The following is a 6,000-nucleotide window of genomic DNA, read 5'->3' as shown; positions in this document are numbered from 1 at the left end:
CTTATTTCTCACAAATTCTGAAGGCTGATCTGGATAATACAGCCTTCCCTAGAGGTTCCCTTTTGTTTCAGTTGCGGACAAAGAATGTCACCTGACATTTCAGTAGATGAAGGATGTTTCAGCCATAAAGTTATCAGCCACTGGGATTTCCTGGTGGCGCAGTGGTTGAGAGTCCGCCTGCCGATGCAGGGGACACGGGTTCGTGCCCCAGTCCAGGAAGATCCCACATGCCGTGGAGCGGCTGGGCCCGTGAGCTGTGGCCACTGAGCCTGTGCGTCGGGAGCCTGTGCTCCGCAATGGCAGAGGCCACGACAGTGAGAGGCCCCCATACCACACACACACAAAAGTTATCAGCCACTGCAACCGCCCCAGTGATGCAACCTGAGGGGACTCAAGATAAAGACAGAATACTGGCCCTACATTGTTAAGGAATAACTTGAAAGGATTAATTCAGTGGAATTGAAATTCAAAGGAAAAATTTCAGTGAGCCTGAGGCAGGAGGTAGATGGGCTCCAGGCTAGTCATTTACAACCAGCTTCCTGTTTACATATCTTGGGGTGAGAAAAAGATGGGCTTCAGATGGAACACTTAAAACTAGCCTCCTGTTTGCATTTTCTGAGGAAGGATGCAGGTGGGTTCTAGGCTGGATATTTACAACCAGCCTCCTGTTTGCACTGTGAGATGGAAATAACAACAGAAACAGGGTAAATAGCTGGACTTTGTTTCCTGTAGACACTTTAAGATAACAGTTACAGCAGGGACAGAGGGGCTAAATCCTGTTTGAGTAATAGATCAAGAGGCCACATATTTCTCATCCTTGGGGCAAGGGAGCCACTGCACACTGCACATGCACATTCTCTCCTTCGGGCAAGGGAGATACTGCACATGCCAAGAAAGGCTCCTTGGAGGTGAAAATGAGGCGTGTTATCTCTGCCTTGCTTCAGTCTTAAATAAACAAACTGCTTCTCTGTGTGCTCTCCCACTTGTTGTGCTGTGCCTCTAATAATAAACTTCGCACCTGTTTTTAGAGCTTTTGCCTCCTTATAACATTCTTGCTTTCAAGTGGAGGCAAGAGCCAGGGAAACCTTGCTTCTAGCCTCTAGTCCTTGGTGTTCTAATGACTACGATTCCTGGTTTTCATCAAGGATACCCAGGTTCAATTCCTGGGCAGGGAACTAAGATCTCACTTCAAGCCACTGGTCACTGCTGCATCTCTGAGGTCAAGCCCAGACATGCATTTTCACAGATAGAAAGGCATGAAAATTATTACCTTGAGATGTCTGTTTTTTACATGTTTGACTACATGTTTTTGGGTGTTTTTTTCTTTTTGTTTTTCAGCAAAAACTCCTATATATCCTGGCTCCTCACTTACCTCTTTGGAGCCATACCTCAGAGCTGTCTGAGATGCTTTATCCCAGGCTATAGTCCTCAGTAAGTCCACCAAATAAAACATAATTCTCAACTATTAGGTTTGCTTTTTTTTTTTAACTTGACAGTTTTGGTGACCAAAAAAGGGACCCAGAGCAGACTTCTCTCCTTTACCTGAACTCTAGGAGGATCCAGAGCCTTGGTCCCAATAACAGAGTCCTCTTCTGCCCATCAGCCTCATCAGAGAGTCCAGACAAATTTGGGTGATTCTCTACTGATCCTTGGGTCTCCTGATTATTGGTTGACAATCCTGAGTTTTTTCAGGTGGTGTTAAACCACTCTCTGGAAGAACAGGTTATCCTTGAAACTTAATTTCAAGAAGAGGTACCTGGGTTATCCTCAGCTGAAAGACTGGGAAGACTTTGCTTAGCTGAAAGACACCAAGTAGAGGCTGGTGTAGGTAGTTAGGTGGGAGAATGACCTGTCACTTGAATTGGCTTTTTTAATAGAGTTTGTTGGAATAAAAGTGAAGATATCTCATGAAACTTTCAGCTCTGATGAAGGGACCTCTCCTCCTGGATTTCTCAGGCAACTGGGAAACTTGTGGGAGATCTGGAGACAAGACCCTATATCATGCAGCCATCCCTATGGGGTAACCCACTCATTTTAATTAAAAACTTGCTGCACTGGGGACCCACATAAGAGCTGGCCCCTCAATGATCTGAACACCCACATAGTCTCAGGCTACTGAAGGGAAAAACTGAAATAGGTAAGAGAGCTGAAAAAACTCAGGGGTAAAACCTAGAGGTGTCAGCTTTCACTACAGGTCTGAAGGCTTAAATCCTGGAGGATTTTCTTGCACAGTAGCTTACACACATGATTGGAAAACTGTTACTGTGTGTGTGTGTGTGTGTGTGTGTGTGTGTGTGACAGGGCTTACTTTCTGCCCATGCAGATCTCTTCTCAAGTTTCTCCAGTGTCCGTATGATAAAATGGTTTTCTTCCTCCAGAGTAAGAAGTCTAAAAGTCGAAGGCTGAAGTAGGATGTTTCTTATAGCCTCACCTCAGACACCACACATAATAATTTCTGCTGCTTTCTGTTGGTAACAAGGAAAAATTCTGCTGCAGTGTGGAAGGGGACTCTACAAAGCCATGAATATCAGGAGGTAAGGATAACTGGCACCTTCCTTCAATACTACAAAGGACACTGAAGGAATGATTTCACTGGAGGATATGCATCTTAGTCTACTTTCTGCCCATAAAACATTTAAGTTTCAAGTCTCTTCTATTGAGAAAGGTAGGTCTTTGGTAATGCAACTATCGAAAACTTACAAGCCCTGAACTTATCCCTTATTGCTCTACCACCCAAATAAGAACTACTTCAACATGAGAAATACATAATAAAATAGAGAAAAAATATATATTTTAATAACTAAATGAACAGAAGTAAAAGGAAGCTGCTACAACATAACTAAAGCCATATGTGAATTCCCACAGCTTGCCTTAGAAGCATAACAAAAATGTCCTCTTTTGCCACTTCTATTCAACATAGTTCTGGAAGTCTGAGCTGGAGCAATAATGCAATGAAACTAAACCAAAAATATCTAAATTGGATAAATAAAATGAAAATATTTCTGTTAATAGATTACAAAATTTATTTGTAGAAAATCTAAAAATTCTGTAGAAAAACTGTTAAGCCAAATAGAAAACTCAGCAAAATTGCAAATTAACATTGAAAATCAGTTGCATTTCTATACACTAAAAATACAGAATTCTACGAAAGATTAAGAAAATAATTCCAGTTACAACAGCATAAAAGGAATATTATTCTTCGTTGTAAGTTTAATCAAAGAGGTGAAAACATACATTCAAAACTATAGAACAGTGTTAAATTAATTAAAGACATAAATAAATAAAAATATTCCTTTTATTCATGAATCGGAAGACTTACTGTAATTATGATGCCACTACTACCTGAAGCAATTAACAAATTTATTCAATCCCTCTCAAAATCCCAAAGGTGTCTTGAAAAAAAAATCCTGCATTTATATGAAATGTCAAGGGACTCTCAATTGCAAAATAATCATTTAAAAAGGATAAATTTGGAAGTCTTACATTTCCTGTTTTTAAAAATTATTATAAACTTACAGTAATCAAGACAATGTGGTACTGGCATAAAGACAGACATACTGACCAAAGGAATATAATAGAGAACTCAGAAATGAATCCTCATTAATAAATCCTCATATATATGGTCAAATGACCATTCAATAGGGAAAGGACAGTGTTTGCAACAAGTGGTGTTGGGAAAACTGTATATCCACATTTGAAAGAGTGAAGTTTGATGAATTAAATCAAAATGTATAAAGACCTAAACATAGTATCTAAAACTATAAAACTCTCTGAGGAAAACATAGTGGAAAAGCTTTTATGACACCAGCAATAATTTTTGTGTGTGTGACACCAAAAGCACATGCAACAAAAGCAAAAATAAAGAAACTACATCAAAATGTAATACTTCTGTGCACCAAAGAACATAGTCAACAAGGCAGACTAAAGAACTGAAGAAAGTATTTGCCAATCATATATCTAATAATGATTCAATTTCTGGAATATATAAAGAACTCCTAACTCAACAAAAACAAGCAACCCAATTCAAAAATGGACACATGATTTAAATGGACATTTCTTCAAAGAAGTATGTGAAAAGATGCTCAACACCAATAATTACTAGGAAAATTAACACAAAAAAACAAAATGAGGGGACTTCCCTGGTGGCGCACTGGTTAAGACTCCATGCTCCCAATGCAGGGGGCCTGGGTTCAATCCCTAGTCAGACAAGGAGATCCCACATGCATGCCACAACTAAGAGTTTGCATGCTTCAACTAAGGAGTCTGCAAGATGCAACTAAAGGAGCCCGCCTGCCACAACTAAGACCTGGCACAACCAAATAAATAAATAAATATTTTAAAAAACCACATTGAGAAATGACCTCATACCCATTGAGATCGTTATTTTAAAATAATTATAAGAGAAAATAAAAGTGTTGGCAATGATGTGGAGAAATTAGAACACTTGTGCACTATTGATTGGAAATGTAAAATGGTATAGCCAAAATGGAAAATACTATGGTAGTTCTTAAAATTAAACTTACAAATTTCATATGATCTAGAAATACCACCTCTTAGTACGCAACCCAAAGAATTAAAATCAGAGTCTCAAATAGATATTTGTACACCCCTAAACACAGCATCATTATTCACAATAACCAAAAGGTGGGAGCAATCCAAATATCATTTGATAAATGAATGAATGATAATGTAGTAAATACACACAATGGAATATTATACAGCCAAAAAAAGAAGGAAATCATGTGTAATGTTACAACATGAATTGGCCCTGTGGACAGTATGCAAAGTGAAATAAGCATCACAAAAGAAAAAACTGTATGATTCACCTATATGAAGTACCTAAGGTAGTAAAATTTACAAAATCAGAGCAGCAGATTAATAGTTACCAGGAGGTGAGAAGAAAAGGGAAATAGGCTGTTGTGTAATGAGCGTGAGATTTCAGGTTTGCAAGAAGAAAGTTCTTGAGATCTGTTTCACAATAATGTAAACATATTTAACACTACCAAACTGTACATCTAAAGATGGTTAAAATATAAAATTATGTGCTTTATCATAATCAAAAAGTGTTCACCAACAGGTGGATAAATAGAATCTGTTATATGCATATGAAGAAATATTCAGTTTTAAAAAGGAAAAGAATCTGAGACCTTCCCTGGTGGCACAGTGGTTGAGAATCTGCCTGCTAATGCAGGGGACATGGGTTCGAGCCCTGGTCTGGGAAGATCCCACATACCGCAGAGCAACTAGGCCCGTGAGCCACAACTACTGAGCCTGCGCGTCTGGAGCCTGTGCTCTGCAACAAGAGAGGCCGCGATAGTGAGAGGCCCGCGCACCACAATGAAGAGTGGTCCCCGCTTGCCACAACTAGAGAAAGCCCTCGCACAGAAACGAAGACCCAACACAGCCATAAATAAATAAATTAATAAACTCCTATCCCCAACATCTTCTTAAAAAAAACAAATCTGAGATATACCACAATATGTGTAAGTCTTAAGGACATTATGCAAAATAAAATGACCCAGTTACAAAATGACAAATTCTGTAAAATTTCACTTATATAAAGTATCGAGAGAGAGAGTCAGACTAAGACAGGGATGGTGGGGAGTGCTAGCTCTTTTTTTAAAAGGATACTATTTCTATCAAATTAGAGCCCCATTTTTATGGCATCATTCAGCCTTAATTATGTCCTTGAATTTTTTTTAATACAAAAGACTCTATTTGTCAAGACTTAAAAAACAAACAAACAAACAAGAACAACAACAATAAAACACTAAGGTAAATTCATACCAGACCTCTGTGGTTTCCAAATGCAGACACACTGAGGATTAAGGTGTTAAGGCTTCAACATACAAACCTCAGAGAAGGGCAGACAAACATTCAATCCCTAACAACAAGTATTATCAAAATTAGGAAACAACATTGTCATAATACTCCTTTGTGATATCAGAATTTATTCAAGTTTCTGCAATTATCCCAATGATGTCTTTCATATGAAAAAAA

The sequence above is a fragment of the Monodon monoceros genome, unplaced genomic scaffold (assembly GCF_005190385.1).
Source record: "Monodon monoceros isolate NGI ecotype Baffin Bay Population unplaced genomic scaffold, NGI_Narwhal_1 Super_Scaffold_22, whole genome shotgun sequence".
Lineage (NCBI taxonomy): Eukaryota > Metazoa > Chordata > Mammalia > Artiodactyla > Monodontidae > Monodon > Monodon monoceros.
This window is presented reverse-complemented; position numbering follows the sequence as displayed.